Source organism: Lissotriton vulgaris, chromosome 4_1 (assembly GCF_964263255.1).
Source record: "Lissotriton vulgaris chromosome 4_1, aLisVul1.2, whole genome shotgun sequence".
NCBI lineage: Eukaryota > Metazoa > Chordata > Amphibia > Caudata > Salamandridae > Lissotriton > Lissotriton vulgaris.
Window position 1 is genome coordinate 561,512,974 of NC_141691.1, and position 22,540 is coordinate 561,535,513.

Sequence of the window (22,540 nt, forward strand, 5' to 3'; positions counted from 1 at the left end):
CTCTTCCATCTACTATTTGATTTGAAATCAGAAATTACCTTGTTTAGTTTCCTAATTCTATTGATTACCAAAATAAATAACTTTCGCTTAATTTCAAAAGCCTGATCAATAATTTTCTCTACATTTTTCTTTTTCTTATAAAATGCCACTTTCTGTTGGCCTTTCTTAATATTTTTTAACAAATTGACTATTATCCTGTTGCAGATCATTCGTTTTAGAATGTCCCTAAACTGTTGTTTCCTTCTACTATCATGCACAGAGTTATCTCTTGCTCTAGCAGTAACATTTTTGATTGGTCTTTCCTTTCCGTTTAAATTGCTTCTCTTTTTCTGGACTGAAACATTTTCTGTAGAAATACTTTTTTTACTACAAATATTTCTTATGAATGATTTCGTGGTCTTACCCGGAGCTTTCTTGGTGACTGGACAAGTTTTTTTTGTAGAGGACTGCTGCAGTAATAGATGAACCTGCTGTCTTTGACGTTTTGTAGCCTTTCTAATTCGATTCTTAGTTGGCATTTTCAAATTTTGAAATGATCTGCAGTTGAATCTGTGGTAAAATATAATAAAAAATGTTATTAACCACTATTACCAAACAGTAAATCAATAACAGTCATCAAAAACTTAACACCCTACTTAGTATTTAACATAGCAAATCTTTTGCACCACCACTGCGTCACAAAAGTGACGCACAGTGGTACAAAACAGGCATACACCTATCATAAATCTGTCCCTAACATTTTAAATGATTGATTCAGGATGACGATAAGGTGTGGCCTATCCAGAGGTTTGTTTGAGGTGAGGCCTACTCACGATTGCAGATGAGATTTACACTTGTTGAAGAATACAGAGGAGATAATACATGTGAAGGCCTACCAATGAAGTAAGTCATGTCCACTTCACTCTTGAACAAAGGCCAGATCTCTTTTGTGTCCGTGGACAGACCTAAACTTCATCTGCACAATGTTATTAATAAACTTAGGAAACACAGATGATGTAATTGAAAAATGTGGAGTTTCTTTTCCTCAATTCACAATTACATCACCTGTGTTTCCTCAGTGACTTAAAATGGCCTTAAGACACATGAAAGCGTTTTTTGATTGCCCTTGCACCATTTTTGGGTCATTTTTAACATGGCTATGTAACTCCAAGAATCAAAATCTAAATTTGCCAAGCACAGGTGGGAGCATATTTACAAGAAACTTGCCCCACGGAGAAAGCTCTTCAATTTAAATCGGAAAAAATAACATCATAGACACTCAAATGCCTTATAAATATGCCCCAAACAACCTATGAAGCTCTAGCAGTACATATCCAGAAATGTAATTGATTTCAAAGAAACGTTTTTAAACACAACATATAAATCAATTGTATACCTACATTCAAGAGGAAATGACTTAAAATGTCCTTAAGACACATGAAAGCGTTTTTTGATTGCCCTTGCACCATTTTTGGGTCACTATTAACATGGCTATGTAACGCCAAGAATCAAAATCTAAATTTGCCAAGCACAGGCGGGAGCATATTTACAAGGAACTTGCCCCACGGAGAAAGCTCTTCAATTTAAATGGGAAAAATAACATCATAGACACTCAAATGCCTTATAAATATGCCCCAAACAACCTATGAAGCTCTAGCACTACATATCCAGAAATGTAATTGATTTCAAAAAACGTTTTTAAACACAACATATAAATCAATTGTATACCTACATTCAAGTGGAAATGACTTAAAATGTCCTTAAGACACATGAAAGCGTTTTTTGATTGCCCTTGCATCATTTTTGGGTCACTATTAACATGGCTATGTAACTCCGAGAATCAAAATCTAAATTTGCCAAGCACAGGCGGGAGCATATTTACAAGGAACTTGCCCCACAGAGAAAGCTCTTCAATTTAAATGGGAAAAATAACATCATAGACACTCAAATGCCTTATAAATATGCCCCAAACAACCTATGAAGCTCTAGCAGTACATATCCAGAAATGTAATTGATTTCAAAAAACGTTTTTAAACACAACATATAAATCAATTGTATACCTACATTCAAGAGGAAATGACTTAAAATGTCCTTAAGACACATGAAAGCGTTTTTTGATTGCCCTTGCACCATTTTTGTATGTATCTCAGAGAATCAAAATCTAAATTTGCCAAGCACAGGTGGGAGCATATTTACAAAGAACAAGCCCCACGGCGAAAGCTCTTAAATTAAAATGGGAAAAATAACATCAGAGATACTCAAATGCCTTATAAAGAACCAGACACCATTTTTTCCTTGTGATAAATTTTAAAAGCATTCCTTTTCCTCAAAAACGATTTTCAAGTAATAATTTGAAAACACTGCACAGCTCCTATGTACAAAAACACCCTGACAGTGCTAATACTTCACATTATTTTCAATTACAATTTCTCAAAGAAACAAAATCTATTTGTAAAACACTTTAGACAAAGCAACATTTTAAAAACACAGCTTTCTTCATAATTTTGTCCTTAAAGCATACTATAGTCTATCTAAATTAAATAAATCTTTTCTCACCTTAACAAATACTTTATGAGTTTCAAAACAGTCTCAGAAATACACCAAATTGTCTTCAGCAGAACAAAGAGTATGCACTCCAGAGGCTGCAGCTATAGAAAGCACAGAAATGCAGATATTCATTACACATATCTCTCATGTTAGCCAATCAAAACTCTTCCCTCACTTTTTTCAAATCAAAACCCTTCCCCCCTCTGCCTTTTTTGCATAGCAACCACCTCCTGAAAGACCTCTGATGTTTGCAAGTTCACACAACAATGTTTCAATTGAACTCTGACCTCTCAGTGCACCTGCGTATCCAGTGCAATCTTTCATTAAATGATTTTTTCTTAACCATTCAAATTACATCTTTCAAAGAACACATCCATGCACCCTAACTTTCTGTTTTCAGAAATGGAAATTCACCAATCACTGCTAATGAATCATTAGCACTGAAACTCCACAGTTTTTTTTCTTTACAAACTCCTACTGTTTCAACTGCCCTTTCATTACCACACTTCATCTGACTGCAGCACAACCTTCTCTCACCATGTTTTATGTCTGGATTGTTGGACATAGTTGCATCTACTGGGCTCAAAGGTATGCTGAGAACAGAAATGTACTTAACCTCAATTTACAAGATGTGGAAATTAAGTGGTTGGGCCACAGAGGATTAAAATGTCACCAATTGATACCATTGGTGAAAACCTATATGCATTTGCCAAAACCTGACCTGTTAATTGTGCACTGTGGAGGTAATGATTTGGGCACTTTGACTGGGGTAGGTCTGGAAATGCTTTTAAAGGACACCTTTGAGCAATTAATGGCACTTTTTCCTCAAACTGCCTTGGTATATTCAAATATATGCCAAAGACAGAAATGGAGGTGGTCGAACCAATTTTGTCCACAAATTGAGAAGTCGAGGAAGCATGTAAACAAATCTGTTTCAGCTTACATGAGAGACCATGGAATGGGCTCCATGTACAACAATAACTTGCGTTACTGCATGCAAGATATCTACAGAGGAGATGGAGTTCACTTCTCAGAGGAGGGCAACAGAATTTTCATTTTGAATTTAAGACTGTGCATTGGTACCTACTTATAAGTACCTAAATGTACCATAAACCCAAAAGCGCTTCTCAGAGCTACCCTACATCTGATCACTCACAATTATTATTTTACTCTAACTTTTTTCTCTAATTTTCAACAAACTACGCTCCCCGGAGCGCTACCCAGTACGCGAACCGGAAGCTAACCGCGCAAAATTAAAAAAAAAAATGTTTTTTTCCCGCACATATGGGCCTCCTCAGCCACCCTCAGAAAACCTAGGGGGTCAAGATACGTCTACCGTGCCCCCTTCTACCCATTCTGAACATTATTTGCCCTCCATCTTGTATCTTAATTCGTCTGAAACACAAAATTGTGGACTCCCGTAACGCTGCTGGTTCGCGTACCGGGGAGCTCCCCGGGAAGCGGTCCATCAAAAAAGGTGGGAAAGTAATTTACAGAAAAACGACTGGAAACACTTTCACCAAATATAGATTAGCTCATACTACATACCATTCCCTGCCATATTCATAAATTTGTTGGAATTCCATTTAGCCATTTAGCCTGCAGACCTATCTAAATACCCTGAGGTAAATTACTTCACAAAACACATCTGAAGTGTTGGAATTGACAACCAATGAAAATGTTACTTTCATTTTCAATTTGTTTTTCCTGACATTTGATTGGTTATGTACCTGAATATATATAAAAGAAGAGAAGGAAACACAGCCATTTTCACTACTACTTCCTGAACTACATTTCAAGAGCCTTTTCACCTCCCTGTAAAGTAAATTAATAATTTGTAAGTGGCACTTTAAATTAATTTTTAAAAACGTTTTTTGATAATTATTTACTGTCCCCCTGCTATAGTTATAGATACAGATAGACTCCTCTGTTATATTTATTGATTGACTTACACTTCTCTGCTATAATTATGAATTTACTTACTTTAACTTCACTGTTAAAAAAACAGAACTACCTGTCTGAACTTAAACCCAACAGTGCCCTAACTCTTCTAATATAATTATTTTTTTATGCAATTTACAGCAAAAAAATGGAAGGGGAGCACGAAAAAATCAATGTTTCCTTCGACATTACAACAGAAGAGATTTTAACTGAAGAAATTTTGGATGAAGATTTTATGGAAGAGTCTTTTGATGAAAAATTTATTGAAAGCTTACAAGACATAGAAACATGCATGTTTGAGGAGATTCCAGATGATGTAATGCTGGAAGTTTTATTGAACTATGAAAATTCTAACCAATACATTTTTATTTAATCAAAATAAATAAATAAATAAATAAAAAACAACAAAACGAACAATCAATTAACATACAATATTTGAAAAGTCTATAATTCTTTTTCCCTCATAGTACACTCCCCGGGCCGCTTACCGGTTCGCGAACCGGGAGCTTCCCCCGCGGGGCCCTTTTAAAACCTCTTCATCAAACCTAGGGGGTCAGGAAAGATCTACTATGCCCCCTTATGGTCATTTCCCCCTTTGTTTTGGCCTCCTCTTGTCTCTCGATCCTACCGAGAGACAAGATGGCGGCCGCTACGGACTGTTTAGAATGTTTACAGACACCGGAGAGCCAATCAGCTTCGCTTCGCAAAGCTCCGTTACATGAAAAGTACGCGAACCGGAGCGCTGCCCGGAGCGCTGTCACAGATATATATCTTTTTTTGAACGTTAATTTCTCAAAATCCACTGGAGCACATATATTGATTCCTAGCAAAGGCACATCGGGCTAACAGTCCCTACAATTTTGCCAAGATTCGTGCAAATCCATTCAGCCATTCGGGCTAAAAGTGAGGCCAACCGTCCTATGGCAATTAACATGGGAAAAAACGTGTTTTGGGACCCCCCTTTTATCTCAGCCCCCCTTGACGAACACCCCCCAAATTTTCAGGGGCTGCTCAGAAACAAACTGCCATTTTCCTGAAAATTTCAGCCAATTCCGTCCACAAACGCCAAAGTTATTAGACATAGAATTTTCAAAAGTCCCATAGAGAAAAAATCCTAACTATATATACCTACTGGCGACCGCCAGTAGGTAATATATATATATATATATATATATATATATATATATATATATATATATATATATATATATATATATATATATATATATATATATATATATATATATATATATATATATATATATATATTACCTACTGGCGGTCGCCAGTAGGTAGTTATAGTTAGGATAATTTTCAATGTTAAATCTCAACATTCTATTTTGAATAACTTTGGCGCCGGTTGTCGAATCTGCCTGAAATTTTCAGGAAAATGGTCTCATGGCGGTCCGGTCCTTCCCTGAAAGTTTGGGGGGGATTCGTCAAGCGGGGGCCGAGATAAAAGGGGGGTCCCAAAACGCGTTTTCCCCATGTTAATTTCCATAGGGCGGTCGATTTCACTTTTAGCCCGAACGGCTGAATGGATTTCCACCAAACTTGGCAAAATTGTAGGGACTGGTAGCCCGATGTGCCTTTGCTATGTCTCAAGATATGTGCTTCAGTGGATTTTGAGAAATTAACGTTCAAAAAAATATATATATCTATAGGCGCTCTCGGGTGCGCGCACCCGTGAGCGCTCCCGGCGCGACACGCGACTTGCGCGCAGAAAGCTGGTTGGCTCTCAGTTGTCTGTAAACATTCTAAACAGTCCGGAGCGGCCGCCATCTTGTCTATCGGTAAAATCTAGTCATAAGAGGTGGCAAAAACAAAGGGTGGAATTGACCATAAGGGGGCAGGGTAGACCCCCCCTGACCCCCTAGGTTTGATATGGGGGCCATTAAAGGGCCCCGCGGGGCCTCAAAAAAATTTTTTTTTTTTTCGATTTTCGCGGGGGAAGCGCCTGGTGCGCGCACGGGGGAGCGTATCGGGGAGGGTACTATGGAAAAATAATCACTTCAAAAATTGTATGTTTATGAATTGTTTTTTTTTTTTATTTGTTTATTTTATGTAAGTACCTACATGTAGGTACTAATGAAGAGACTTAAATTTAATGTTCACCATCTTCTTTGTAGACATCTTGCATGTTGTTATTGTATTTTTTGTGGTATAAGGAATTCATAATATAGTCTGTCTGGAAAGGAGAAACAGATCTTTTAAGCACTCCCTGAGAATTTCTAGGGGATCATGAGTAGTCTGTCCTGTTCACTTATGAAAATGAGGTGTAAAATATTCATATGAGATAATATAGTGGGAGAAAGGTAGTAACTATGAGTAAACTTACTATGTAACAGAAAAATAGTTGAACAGTATACTATAAGTCTCACTTTATATTTTAAACATTTTTGGTAATACTTCATGAATTACATATAAAAAAGAATATTGTCTGAAACAATTGAAATTATTAAAGATAAATTTATTCCTCTGATTCTTTTTCATAATTTAATAAAATTTCTAACATAATATTGTCCGGAATTTCCTCATAATTATATGTACATGATTCAATTTCTTCCAAACATTCTATAAACTGTTCATCCAAAGAGTCATCCATGAAATCAACTTCTTTTTTTTCATCTTCTGGTTTTTCCACCTTTACTTTGATAGAAGTATCATTTGCCTTATTTTCTCCTTCCATTTTCTTTCTGAAAATTGCATATAAATTAACTATATTAGTAGAGCTAGTATACCAGAGAAGCCTAACTCAATCCATAACTATTACAGAGAAGTCTATGTCTATCTCTAACTATTAAAGAGGGATAGCATATCACTAACAGAATATTTTTTAAGAAATAAACTTAACGTGTACAATATACTTCCATAATTAGAAGTTACCTTAGAGAAATTAGTTGAAGTTGACAGTGAAATTTGTTTTCAAGTGTACTTCAGGAAGCAGTAGTCAAAATGGCTGTGTTTCCCTCTCTTCTTTTATATATATTGTTGTACTTAACCAATCAAACGACAGGAAAAAATCGTAGAAAATGAGAGATACTTTTTAATTGGTTGTAAATTCTAACATTACAAGTGTGTTTTTGTCATGTAATTTACCTCAGGATATTTAGACAGGCCTGTAGCCTAAATGTCTCAATGGAATTTCACCAAATTTGGGCAAATGGTAGGGACTGCTATGTAGTAGGGCGTATTCTATATTTGATGAAAGTGTCTCCATTGGGTTTTCCGTAAATTACTTTCCCACCTTTTTTTATTTTGCGCTTACTAGTGCGCGCTCCAGTACGCGCACGGGCAGCGTAACGGGAGCCATCCATTTTGTGTTTCGGAACAATCGAGACACAAGATGGAGGGTAAACAATGTTCGGAATGGATAGAAGGGGGAACTGTAGAGACTTCTTGACCCTCTAGGTTTTCTGAGGGGGGCTTAGGAGGCTCATAAACGTAAAAAAAAAAAAAAAAATTCTTTAATTTTCCACGGGGGGAGCGCCCGGTGCGCGCACCTTTAAGCGTACTCGTACGCGTACTTTGGTGAAAAATAGTGAAAAAAGTTAGAAAAAAATAAACGCTTTGAATGATCAGAGTTAGGGTAGCTCTGAAAAGAGCTTTTGGGTTCTGTGGTTGATTTAGGTACCTACAAGTAGGTTCCAATACACATTCTTAAATTCAGGAGGAATATTCTATTCCCCTCATCTGAGAAGTGCACTCCATCTCCTCTGTAGATGTCTTGCATGTTGTAACGCAAGTTATTATTGTATAATGAACCCATTCCATAGTCTCTCATGTAAGCAGAAACAGATTTATTTACATGTTTCCGTGCTTTCTCAAATTGTGGACCAAATTGGTTGGACCAGTTCCATTTCTGTCTTTGGCATATATTGGAATATACCAAGGCAGTGTGGGGAAAAAGTATCATCAATTGATGAAAGGTGTCCTTTAATAGCATTTCCAGACCTACCCCAGTTAATGTGCCTAGATCGTTTCCACCACAGTGCACAATTATAAGGTCAGGTTCTGGCAGATGCAAAAAGGTTTTCACCAATGGTATCAATTGGTGACATTTTAATCCTCTGTGGCCAATCCACTTGATTTCCACATTTGATAAATCAAGGTTATGAAAATTTCTGCTAGCTGCATACCTTTGAGCCCAGTGGATGTAGCTATGTCCAATAACCCAAACAGAGTACATGATGTGAGAAGGTTCTGGTCCAGTCAGATGAAGTGTGGGAATGAAATGGCAGTTGGAACAGTAGGAGTTCACAAAAAAATAATTGTGGAGTTTCTGTGCTCTTGAATCACTAGCAATGATTGGTGGATTCAGATAGTTGAAAACTGAAAGTTAGGGTGTATGGTTATGTTGTGTGAAAGAAGCAATTTGAATGGTTTAAAAAAAGTCACCAAAAGCAAAAATACCCTGTATAGGCTGCTGTATTGACAGGTCAAACATCCTTGCTGAGTTAATTTGCAACATTGTAAGATAAACTTTTGAACCTTAGAGTTCAGTTAGGAGGGAGTTGCTATGGTAACAGATAGAAAGGTTTGAGAGGGGGATGGGTGTTGGTTTGAAAATAGTGAGGGAAGAGTTTTCATTGGTTGAATTAAGGCATATGTGTACAAAGATAGAGATTTTCTATGCCAGTCTTGGTTTCAGTGTATTGAGAGCACACCTTTTCCTCTGCTAAAGAAAAATTGGTGTGTGTGTCTGACACTGTTTTCAATCTCCAAAAGCATTTCTAAAGGTAAGTAATGATTCATTTAATTTAGATAGAGATTTATTTTCTCTATGGAGAATATTTGGAAGCAGATAGTTATGTTTTAGAAGTGAAATTGTATGTTAGTATATAAGTCCTGCGCAGTGTTTTTTACATGTTATTTAAAAATCGATTTTGGGTGCAAATGAATGGTATTTTTATTTGGCCTTTTTTATGATTGCCATGTGCAGTTGATGCATGACTTTAAACATGGGTAATAAGTGATGCACTGGTGGCGCCAGGCTTTTATAAATGAGGCCCTGACTTTGTTTGATGATATTGAGTGGTTGTAGTTAGGTTCTGTGCAGTGTTTCTTACATGTTATTGAAAAATCGATTTTTGGGTGCAATTGATTGGTATATGTATTTGGCCCTTATTTATGAATGCCATGTGCAGCTGATGCATGACTTTAAACATGGGTAATAAGTGACGCACTGGTGGCGCAAGGCTTTCATAAATAAGGCCCTGACTTTGTTTGATGATATTGAGTGGTTGTACTTAGGTTCTGTGCAGTGTTCCTTACATGTTATTCAAAAATCGATTTTTGGGTGCAATTGATTGGTATATGTATTTGGCCCTTATTTATGAATGCCATGTGCAGCTGATGCATGACTTTAAACATGGGTAATAAGTGACGCACTGGTGGCGCAAGGCTTTCATAAATAAGGCCCTGACTTTGTTTGATGATATTGATTGGTTGTACTTAGGTTCTGCGCCGTGTTTCTTACATGTTATTGAAAAATCGATTTTTGGGTGCAATTGATTAGTATATGTATTTTGCCCTAATTTATGATTGCCATGTGCAACTGATGCATGACTTTAAACATGGGTAATAAGTGACGCACTGGTGGCGCAAGGCTTTCATAAATAAGGCCTGACTTTGTTTGATGATATTGAGTGGTTGTACTTAGGTTCTGTGCAGTGTTCCTTACATGTTATTCAAAAATCGATTTTTGGGTGCAATTGATTGGTATATGTATTTGGCCCTTATTTATGATTGCCATGTGCAGCTGATGCATGACTTTAAACATGGGTAATAAGTGACGCACTGGTGGTGCAAGGCTTTCATAAATAAGGCTCTGACTTTGTTTGATGATATTGATTGGTTGTACATAGGTTCTGCACAGTGCTTCTTACATGTTAAACAAAAATCGATTTTTGGGTGCAATTGATTGGTATATGTATTTGGCCCTTATTTATGAATGCCATGTGCAGCTGATGCATGACTTTAAACATGGGTAATAAGTGACGCACTGGTGGCGCAAGGCTTTCATAAATAAGGCCCTGACTTTGTTTGATGATATTGATTGGTTGTACTTAGGTTCTGCGCCGTGTTTCTTACATGTTATTGAAAAATCGATTTTTGGGTGCAATTGATTAGTATATGTATTTTGCCCTAATTTATGATTGCCATGTGCAACTGATGCATGACTTTAAACATGGGTAATAAGTGACGCACTGGTGGCGCAAGGCTTTCATAAATAAGGCCTGACTTTGTTTGATGATATTGAGTGGTTGTACTTAGGTTCTGTGCAGTGTTCCTTACATGTTATTCAAAAATCGATTTTTGGGTGCAATTGATTGGTATATGTATTTGGCCCTTATTTATGATTGCCATGTGCAGCTGATGCATGACTTTAAACATGGGTAATAAGTGACGCACTGGTGGCGCAAGGCTTTCATAAATAAGGCTCTGACTTTGTTTGATGATATTGATTGGTTGTACATAGGTTCTGCACAGTGCTTCTTACATGTTATTGAAAAATCGATTTTTGGGTGCAATTGATTGGTATATGTATTTGGCCCTTATTTATGAATGCCATGTGCAGCTGATGCATGACTTTAAACATGGGTAATAAGTGACGCACTGGTGGCGCAAGGCTTTCATAAATAAGGCCCTGACTTTGTTTGATGATATTGAGTGGTTGTACTTAGGTTCTGTGCAGTGTTCCTTACATGTTATTCAAAAATCGATTTTTGGGTGCAATTGATTGGTATATGTATTTGGCCCTTATTTATGATTGCCATGTGCAGCCGATGCATGACTTTCAACATGGGTAATACGTGACGCACTGGTGGCGCAAGGCTTTCATAAATAAGGCCCTGACTTTGTTTGATGATATTGATTGGTTGTACTTAGGTTCTGCGCCGTGTTTCTTACATGTTATTGTAAAATTGATTTTTGGGTGCAATTGATTAGTATATGTATTTTGCCCTAATTTATGATTGCCATGTGCAACTGATGCATGACTTTAAACATGGGTAATAAGTGACGCACTGGTGGCGCAAGGCTTTCATAAATAAGGCCTGACTTTGTTTGATGATATTGAGTGGTTGTACTTAGGTTCTGTGCAGTGTTCCTTACATGTTATTCAAAAATCGATTTTTGGGTGCAATTGATTGGTATATGTATTTGGCACTTATTTATGATTGCCATGTGCAGCTGATGCATGACTTTAAACATGGGTAATAAGTGACGCACTGGTGGCGCAAGGCTTTCATAAATAAGGCTCTGACTTTGTTTGATGATATTGATTGGTTGTACATAGGTTCTGCACAGTGTTTCTTACATGTTATTCAAAAATCGATTTTTGGGTGCAATTGATTGGTATATGTATTTGGCCCTTATTTATGATTGCCATGTGCAGCTGATGCATGACTTTAAACATGGGTAATAAGTGACGCACTGGTGGCGCAAGGCTTTCATAAATAAGGCCCTGACTTTGTTTGATGATATTGATTGGTTGTACATAGGTTCTGCGCAGTGTTTCTTACATGTTATTCAAAAATTGATTTTTGGGTGCAATTGATTGGTATATGTATTTGGCCCTTATTTATGATTGCCATGTGCAGCCGATGCATGACTTTCAACATGGGTAATACGTGACGCACTGGTGGCGCAAGGCTTTCATAAATAAGGCCCTGACTTTGTTTGATGATATTGAGTGGTTGTACTTAGGTTTTGCGCAGTGTTTCTTACATGCTATTCAAAAATCGATTTTTGGGTGCAATTGATTGGTATATGTATTTGGCCCTTATTTATGATTGCCATGTGCAGCCGATGCATGACTTTAAACATGGGTAATACGTGACGCACTGGTGGCGCAAGGCTTTCATAAATAAGGCCCTGACTTTGTTTGATGATATTGAGTGGTTGTACTTAGGTTCTGTGCAGTGTTCCTTACATGTTATTCAAAAATCGATTTTTGGGTGCAATTGATTGGTATATGTATTTGGCCCTTATTTATGATTGCCATGTGCAGCCGATGCATGACTTTCAACATGGGTAATACGTGACGCAGTGGTGGCGCAAGGCTTTCATAAATAAGGCCCTGACTTTGTTTGATGATATTGATTGGTTGTACTTAGGTTCTGCGCCGTGTTTCTTACATGTTATTGTAAAATTGATTTTTGGGTGCAATTGATTAGTATATGTATTTTGCCCTAATTTATGATTGCCATGTGCAACTGATGCATGACTTTAAACATGGGTAATAAGTGACGCACTGGTGGCGCAAGGCTTTCATAAATAAGGCCTGACTTTGTTTGATGATATTGAGTGGTTGTACTTAGGTTCTGTGCAGTGTTCCTTACATGTTATTCAAAAATCGATTTTTGGGTGCAATTGATTGGTATATGTATTTGGCACTTATTTATGATTGCCATGTGCAGCTGATGCATGACTTTAAACATGGGTAATAAGTGACGCACTGGTGGCGCAAGGCTTTCATAAATAAGGCCCTGACTTTGTTTGATGATATTGATTGGTTGTACTTAGGTTCTGCGCCGTGTTTCTTACATGTTATTCAAAAATCGATTTTTGGGTGCAATTGATTGGTATATGTATTTGGCCCTTATTTATGATTGCCATGTGCAGCTGATGCATGACTTTAAACATGGGTAATAAGTGACGCACTGGTGGCGCAAGGCTTTCATAAATAAGGCCCTGACTTTGTTTGATGATATTGATTGGTTGTACATAGGTTCTGCGCAGTGTTTCTTACATGTTATTCAAAAATTGATTTTTGGGTGCAATTGATTGGTATATGTATTTGGCCCTTATTTATGATTGCCATGTGCAGCCGATGCATGACTTTCAACATGGGTAATACGTGACGCACTGGTGGCGCAAGGCTTTCATAAATAAGGCCCTGACTTTGTTTGATGATATTGAGTGGTTGTACTTAGGTTTTGCGCAGTGTTTCTTACATGCTATTCAAAAATCGATTTTTGGGTGCAATTGATTGGTATATGTATTTGGCCCTTATTTATGATTGCCATGTGCAGCCGATGCATGACTTTAAACATGGGTAATACGTGACGCACTGGTGGCGCAAGGCTTTCATAAATAAGGCCCTGACTTTGTTTGATGATATTGATTGGTTGTACATAGGTTCTGCGCAGTGTTTCTTACATGTTATTCAAAAATTGATTTTTGGGTGCAATTGATTGGTATATGTATTTGGCCCTTATTTATGATTGCCATGTGCAGCCGATGCATGACTTTCAACATGGGTAATACGTGACGCACTGGTGGCGCAAGGCTTTCATAAATAAGGCCCTGACTTTGTTTGATGATATTGAGTGGTTGTACTTAGGTTTTGCGCAGTGTTTCTTACATGCTATTCAAAAATCGATTTTTGGGTGCAATTGATTGGTATATGTATTTGGCCCTTATTTATGATTGCCATGTGCAGCCGATGCATGACTTTCAACATGGGTAATACGTGACGCACTGGTGGCGCAAGGCTTTCATAAATAAGGCCCTGACTTTGTTTGATGATATTGAGTGGTTGTACTTAGGTTTTGCGCAGTGTTTCTTACATGTTATTGAAAAATCGATTTTGGGGTGCAATTGATTGGTATATGTATTTGGCCCTTATTTATGATTGCCATGTGCAACTGATGCATGACTTTAAACATGGGTAATAAGTGACACACTGGTGGCGCAAGGCTTTCATAAATAAGGCCCTGACTTTGTTTGATGATATTGATTGGTTGTACATAGGTTCTGCACAGTGTTTCTTACATGTTATTCAAAAATCGATTTTTGGGTGCAATTGATTGGTATATGTATTTGGCCCTTATTTATGATTGCCATGTGCAGCCGATGCAAGACTTTAAACATGGGTAATAAGTGACGCACTGGTGGCGCAAGGCCTTTATAAATCAGACCCTGACTTTGTTTGATGATATTGAGTGGTTGTACTTAGGTTTTGCGCAGTGTTTCTTACATGTTATTGAAAAATCGATTTTTGGGTGCAATTGATTGGTATTTGCATTTGGCCCTTATTTATGAATGCCATGTGCAGCTGATGCTTGACTTTAAACATGGGTAATAAGTGACGCACTGGTGGCGCAAGGCCTTTAAAAATAAAGCCATGAGTTGCTATTGTATAAACTTAAATATGTTGCAATTTATTGTTTATATTGTTTGCTTTTTAACATTACTTTGTTGTTTGCTAATAGTGGTCTTTCATGTGTTTTTTTAACAGAACAACAGATTCAAATCAACTTCTGAAAAGCAAGCAAAAATGCCTTCAAGGCAAAGAAAAATCAAAAATACCATACGGAAAAGGAGAACATCAACAACAGAGTTTATGGAATCCTCTTCAACAACTACTTCAAAAAACACCAGAAAAGCTTCTGGTAAGCCAATTAAGTCTTTTCTTCGTAACATATGTCGTAGGAAAAAAAATGAAATTGCTAATGTGAATATACAGAAAAAGTCAACAAATCTAAAAAGGAAAGAGAAGCCCACAAAAAATGTTTCCATTGGACCAGGAGAGAAGAGAATGGTTAGCAATAGAAGGGTAAATGTTTTTAGGGACATTCGTAGGCGAATGTTTCGCAATAGGGTAGTTTTAAATTTGCTAAAAAATGAAAAGAAAAGTAAACTAAAAGCTGCTTTTTACAAGAAAAAGAAAAGTGTAGAAAAGATTGTTGATCAGGCTTTTGAAGTTAAGAAAAAATTATTTATTTTAATAATCAATAGAATTAGGATACTTAATAAGGCAATGGATGTTTTCAAATCGAACAGTAGATGGAAAAGAATTATTAATCGGAGTAATTTTTGTGAAGTATTTTCTGGTGAATGGATGCATAGTTCAAGTTCTGAGCCTTTTTTTAATGAGGAGAGTTACTTTCAGGAAAATGATTTGGTGCATGCGGTTGACACCAGTGGTCGTGCCTATGAGGTGAAAGATAGTTGTGTGATGGAAAAAGAGAAACTTGTACCTAGAGATGCAGAAGAGGTGTTAGCTGATGAAGTTTTAGGGAGACGTACTAAGGGTCCAGTGTACACATGGAAATGCAGTAGTATTTGTAGTGTGCGACAGGAATCAATTGATTTGCTTCGAAATTTCTTACGTACATATAGTAAAAAAAGTCTCAAACAAAAAATGAAGATCCTGCAAGAGTTAGATCCTTGCAGAGTGAGAGAAAGCACAGGTTTGCAAGGGCATTCACTAGCATGTCTTTCTAGAAAAGTTTGTCGGAGTGTTTTTCATCATTTTAGGATGTTAGCAGTGCATCATAATAACGTAAGGAAATTAGTGAGGAAGTTGTATTATGCAAAAAGTCCTGCACTTAAGCTTAAACAGTTAAATAGTGCTCTTTTGCATGGATCTGAAGTGGATGTGAAGACTATTTGTGAAGAAATTGAGTTTTGTTATTTTAGGAACAAAGAGGACAGTGTAGAAATAGATATAGTAATGGATGGCAATGCAGAAGATAATGGACAAATTTCAAGTATTGAAAAGTTTGATGAGGAAATTATCAAGTTTAAGGTGAAATCAAGTGAGAGGCCTAATGTAACTTGTGTGTGTTGTCGACGGACTCATTATAAAATTCAGACTAGGTTAGTTGATTTATATGCAAAAAGTGAATTGGAAAATAATAGTGAATGGGAGGATTTTGTAAGTTATTTGTTGGTGGAGAATTCTTTTGATTTGAGTTTGGATCAGCGTATTTGCACTTATTGTTTGAAAAAATTAAATGAAAATAGAATGCCTGCAAGAGCAGTTTATAATAATCTTCAGTTGATAGATATTCCTTCTGAATTGATGGATCTAAATACTTATGAATCTATTTTGATTCAATGTGTCCATCCTTTTCAGGCTATTGTACGCATGGAGCCTAAGACAGGGAAATTGCCTCCATCAGATTTACTGAGAGGATTAAAGGGAAGAGTTGTTTATTTGCCTCTAGATGTAAAGAAAAATATTAATACAATTGGTGTAGAAAGAGTAGAAGAAGATCCTTTAGTTATTCTAGTTAATGGGGTTCCAACAAAGAGTAAGAAAATTTGGCAAGATTTAGTGGATGTTAAAAAAGTCAAGAAGGCAACGTTGTATTTAGTTAAAAACAATGAGTACTACAAACATGTAAGTGTTGGAGTTGAGGAAACAGCTACAGAAGAAGATAGTGATTCTTCAGTTGGTCAAATTGAAAAAGTTGATGTGTCTAGAACTGAAGAAATATATGAACATTATACTGTTCATCCTTTGCATTCCAAAGAAGTAATGGGAAATGCAATTGACTTGTTTCAAATGAAGGCAGCAAAAGGAAGTCCCATTAGTGTATGGGAAGAAAGTTTGGAAGCTCGTTGTTTTCCACAATTATTTCCAACAGGTTGTGGTGGACGATATGATGATCGACCAGTTCAAATTCCTGCAGCTGAATACCGGACTCTAAGATTATATGCAGAAGATCCAAGGTTTCGTCAATGCATTCCATATTTATTTCATCTACTGTTTGAAAGTGATTTGTCTGGGCTTTCTTATGCAGTTAATCATATATTAAAAAGTGGACCTCATTTGCAAAATGTATGTGCAAGGGACTTTATGGAGAAAGTTAATCTGCAAGACAGTATTTTGGAATCTCAGCTAATCAATCTCATGGCATGTCAACGTGGAACCAATGAGTATTGGTTTCGTCGTCATGGAGAATTGAAATGTATGCTAAGAAACTTAGGAACTCCTACATGGTTCCTCACTCTTAGCTGTGCTGAGTATGCATGGGACGATTTACTTCAATTTCTACGAGAGGCAAATGAAAACATACCAAATATAGAATTGAAAACACCAGGAGAACTGTGTTCTTTAGATCCAGTGAATGTTTGCAGATATTTTAATCATAGATTTGAAGCTATGATGTCTTTTATTACCAACAAAAAAAATCCTCCCCTTGGAGAGGTTTTGGATTTCTTTTGGAGGAAGGAATATCAAGCGAGAGGTGCTCCTCATATACATATGTTGTTATGGATTAAAGATGCACCCAAATTTGGAACAGATTCAGATGAAACAGTGATGAGTTTCATTGAAGAGTATTCAACATGTGCTGTTCCAAAATCTACTGAAGAAAACAATTTAAGGCAACAAGTTTTACGTTTTCAATCTCATCGTTGTGGAAAGTACTGTCGTCGAAAATTTAAAAACAAGGAAAAGTACTACACGAAATGTCGTTTTGCATTTCCTCGACCAGTGATTTCTAAGGGAAGAGTAAATAATTTGATGTCATCTCTACGACATACTGTGACGAGAAAATCTCCCAAAAACACATATAATTTGAAAAGAAATGAAGAATCTAAGTACATCAACGATTACAACCCAGTGATTTTGTCCATGTGGAATGCTAACATGGATATTCAGTTCGTTGCTGACAACTCTATTGCTGTGGCTCGATATGTGACATCTTACATCACCAAAAAAGAAAAGACAGAACTGAAGGAAATGTGGGAGGACATTTCACATGAAAAGAGTCTAAGCAAGAAATTATACAGTTTCAGTCTGAAGATGTTGTCGCATCGAGAAATTGGAGCATATGAATGTTCTGATCGGTTATCATCAGCAAGTCTCTATGCCAAATCAAGAACAATCATTTGGGTGAGTCTTGGTCTTGCTGCCACACGAAACCGAGTTTTGAAATCTGTACAAGAAATTGAATATTTGGCGGAAAAAGAACCAAACAGTACAGATATTTTGAAGACAAATATGTTGGATACATACTATCCAAATAGAAGTACTCACCTTGAGAACACATGTTTGTATGAAGTTCTTCAAAACTACAGTTATAAGAGGAACATCACAGAAGATATCAATAATGGAAAATATGCACTCATTGGCTATGAAGGATGTCTAGTGAAGCAGAAAAAAGGCCATTTGATTAATCATCGAAAATTGAGTTGTGAAGTTCCAGACAAAAGAGAATTTTACTACTTAGCTCTTTTGCAACTCTTTAAGCCATGGCGTACAGAAGAGGAACTACTTGGAGATTTTCTCTGTTATGAAGACTCTTTTAATGCAACTAAGGATACCATAGAATGTCCTATTTTTCTAAATTATCTGCAAATGTTGAATGAAGAAATGGAGCAAGAAACCACAATTGCTGAAGAGATAGCTAGAAACAGTTCTCAAGATAGTCAGAGTTCTACTTCATTGAGCCAGGATCCACTAGGAGGACCAATTATCCAAAATGAAGCTGCCACTGCCATGGATGAGGTGGAAAGAGCTATGGAACAAGCTCAAGAGGATGGAGTTAACTTAGAAGATTTGGTAACGCAACTAAACATTGAGCAGAAAAAGATATATGATGAAGTCACAGAGCAGATTGAACATGGATTCAGACATGAGAAAAAAGAGTGCTCATGTATATTATTTGACCCTGTCCGACTGTATGTAAGTGGAGAAGCGGGGACAGGAAAAAGTTTTCTAATTAAAGCCGTTGCAAGTTATCTGCAGAAAAGGACTGATTCACCACTGTCTTGTGTTGTAACTGCTCCAACTGGTCTGGCAGCACATAACATTAAAGGGATTACTCTACATCGTTTATTGATGCTGCCAGTTGAACATGATAATAAATTGCATTACAACAAGCTATCTGGAGATGCGTGTTCTGAAGTTTCAAGAGTCTTGAAGAAAATTAAACTTCTTATCATAGATGAAGTAAGCATGGTCTCAAATCTAATGCTTGCTTTTGTGCATTTGAGAATGCAAGAAATTCTTAAAACAGACTATGATGTGTTATTTGGAGGAAAACACATTATTGTTTTTGGAGATCTATTGCAGTTGACTCCAGTAAAAGGACAACCAGTGTTTAAAATGCTCACGCATGAAGATACCAGGAAGTCCCTTGGAAGCATTGGAAATGTTAATATATGGCTAAATTTTAAATATGCTGAACTGCTTCAAAATATGCGACAGGCCAAGGATGAAGATTATAAAAATATTCTACAAGATGTAAGAATTGGAAAAATGACTGAGAAAGGGAAAAAAGCTTTGCATAGTCGATTAATTTCAAATTTGTATCCAAATGAAAACATTCTTCCAGAGAATATTTTTAAAAAAATGACTGAGAAGAAATCTGGGATATGTTTGATGCCAACTCTGCAAGAATGTTCCATCTTCAACCAAAAAATGTTAGACTTAGAAAATGAAGAGATTGTGAAACTAGAAGCAATAGATAAAATAGAGCATATGGGTGCAACAATTGTTTTGTCAGAAAATTTGAAAATTAAATTGCATTCATTGGAGAAAAGTATTTCAAAAACAGCTGGTTTTGAAAAGACTCTGAATGTGTGTTTAAATTGTCGTATCATTTTGAGAAGGAATTTAAATGTTGAAAGCGGTCTGGTAAATGGAGCAATGGGTTATGTTGTTGATTTTGTGAATTACAGAAATAGAGATGGAATTGAATTTTTAAAAATAAAATTTGATGGCATTGAACAAGTACAACAAATAAGTCGTTGTTCTGCTAGATTTTTACTTGTAAAAGACTTATATGTTCGCCGAAAACAGTTTCCTGTTTGTTTGGCGTATGCAGTGACAATTCATAAATCTCAAGGTTTAAGTGTAGATAGTGCATTGGTGAACATTGGAAGATCTGTGTTTAAAGAGGGTATGGCATATGTGGCATTATCTCGAGTCAGAACTTTATCAGGATTGTATTTGATTGCATGTGATGAGACAAATATTTCTGCCGATCTAGATTGTGTTAAAGAATACAATAGGTTAAGAAGAGAGTATGCTCCACATTTGCCTCAATATCCTCTGTTTGAAAAACGTGTGGTAGGCCGAAAAAGAAGAAATGAGGATAATTGTAGTGAGGTAGTTGCAAAAAGACAAAAAGTAGAGAAAACTGTAATTGAAAACAGGAAGAAAAAGAATTGTGGAGAAAATGTTGTTGGATTTCAGTTTGAAAACAGTTCTGGTGTCAACTGCTATGCTAATGTAGTGGTTAATGTTGTTTTTTTTCTTAAAAGTTTACAAGAACAGATTGTTGAAAATCGGGATCAAAGATTGTGTGGTTTATTGAATTCTGTGTTTCAGAAATGTAGCAGTGTTACAGCACAAATAGAAAGTGTAACAGAAATTCGAAATATTTTAGATTTGTGTTCTGGTCAAGATAAATTTTCACAGAACATTCAGCAGGATTGTCAGGAATTTTTAATGTATATGTTTGGTGTTTTGGAAGATGAAGGTGTAGATGTAGATAATCTTTTCAGTCTTTCTTATCAATGGCAGCATGACTGCCACAATTGTAGTTTATCAAGTACTACTACAATAGACACTGAAAGATTTATATATTTGACTTTACCAGACTGTAAATCAGTGTCTTTTAAAAATCTAGTTAAAGCAGCAGATCATAATATGGTGTGTACCCAATGTAACTGTACAATGCTGTCCACATTATTTATACAAAGGTATGGGCAGTATATCATTTTAGTTTTCCAACGATGTAGACCTGATGGAACTAAATTGACAACTTCTATCAAAAATTTTGTGGCTTCTCAGTTATCAATTTCTGGAAGGACCTTTACAACTGAAGCTATTATTTATCATGATGGACCTTCGACCACCTCAGGACATTATACATGCTACTTAAAATCTGAAAATGGATGGAGTTACTGCAATGATTCTCATTTAACTTATAAACAACGTTTGCCTTATGACTCTACAAATTCTTATCTAGTGTTTTTAAAACCAAAGTTTTAGTAAAGGGAATTGGCCTTTGAAGACGGGAATAGTTAATAAAAGTTAGTTAGTTAGTTAGTTAATCTAATATTTGAAATTATTTATCTCATGTAGATACTTTAAGTGGATCTCAAAGTAAAAAATACCGATATATCAGACACAAATTGGCCGTGAGGATTGTGTATGGTATGATGTTTTTAGATCTTTTTTCATAGGAAGTCGATGAAATGGAACTCATAAGGAACAGCAGACTTTTTTTCTACCAAAAGGACCTTCACTATCTTCTACTTGGCCTCATGGAAAAGTAAGTGAATCAAAGATTAGTGTACATATATGAGATGTATGTTTGAATGGGTTTTTTTAAACACAATCTTTTAGATTGTGTTTTTTTTTTCCCGCTGTTATATGATGAAGACTTTGAACTCACTAATTTAAGTGGAATTCAATATATTCTGAGAACAGCAAAAATAAATAATGTAACATATTGTAGAAGTTATTGTGTAGTTTGCATTATGTAATTTATATTGTGTTCACATTGTTATGCACTCATTTTCTTTTTCACCCTTATTTACCTCTCTTTACTAATTTACACTCTTTTTTCATTGCTGTTTCTTTACTGTACTTCATTCACAACTTCTTAATCTAATAGGAACTATCTGCATTTCCTCAGTTCCTTCCACCACTTTTTATCTTTTTTATATTCTCTTAGTACCACTGCTTTAGTTTCCTAACCCTCTTTCTCTTTCTCCATTTTTTTTTCTTTCACACTCATTGTACTGTAGTTCAGTTAGTTCTTCCTTTTGTCTTTCTTTTACTCTCTCTCTTCTTTCTCTCTATTACTCCCCATGTGTTGCCCTTATTCACTTATATGTACCCTCTTTCACCCCTCTTTACTTATATTCAATGATATTTACTTTCCCTCAATCGCTGCTATTCTTTTCCTCTGATTCCGTCACTACCTGTCATTCTCATACTTAACTGTCCTTCTTTTTACTTTCAATATCCATTTATATTCTCCCTTAACCTCTACTTTAGTGTTCTTCCTATTTCTTCTTTCTTTTGCTCCCTTATTCATTTTTCTTTTCTCAGTTACTTCCTTTTACACTTTTTATCTGTCTTACTATCTATTACACAGTCCCTCCTTCATTTTTTTTTCTTTTTTTTTGTTAATGCGCTGACGGTACGCGCACCGGTGCGCGCACCGAAAGCGCACCAAAGTGAAATATAAAAAAAAAATATTTTAAATTAAAAATATTATCTCAATATACATTATAGTGTTCATTTTTACAAAAACATACTTTAGCAATTCACTAAAAAACACATAGGTATGAGTCTGTATAAAAAGTTAGG

At 36.2% G+C, this 22,540-nt stretch overlaps 1 long non-coding RNA gene across 1 annotated transcript; it reads left to right on the forward strand.

Annotated features, from left to right (window-relative positions):
* Positions 1–9,123: 9,123 nt before the first annotated feature.
* Positions 9,124–21,494, forward strand: LOC147722256 (uncharacterized). The gene is made up of 3 exons (XR_015310018.1): positions 9,124–9,206; positions 14,714–14,867; positions 21,406–21,494. It is a non-coding gene; the product is annotated as an uncharacterized LOC147722256 (long non-coding RNA).
* The last annotated feature ends 1,046 nt before the right edge of the window (positions 21,495–22,540 follow it).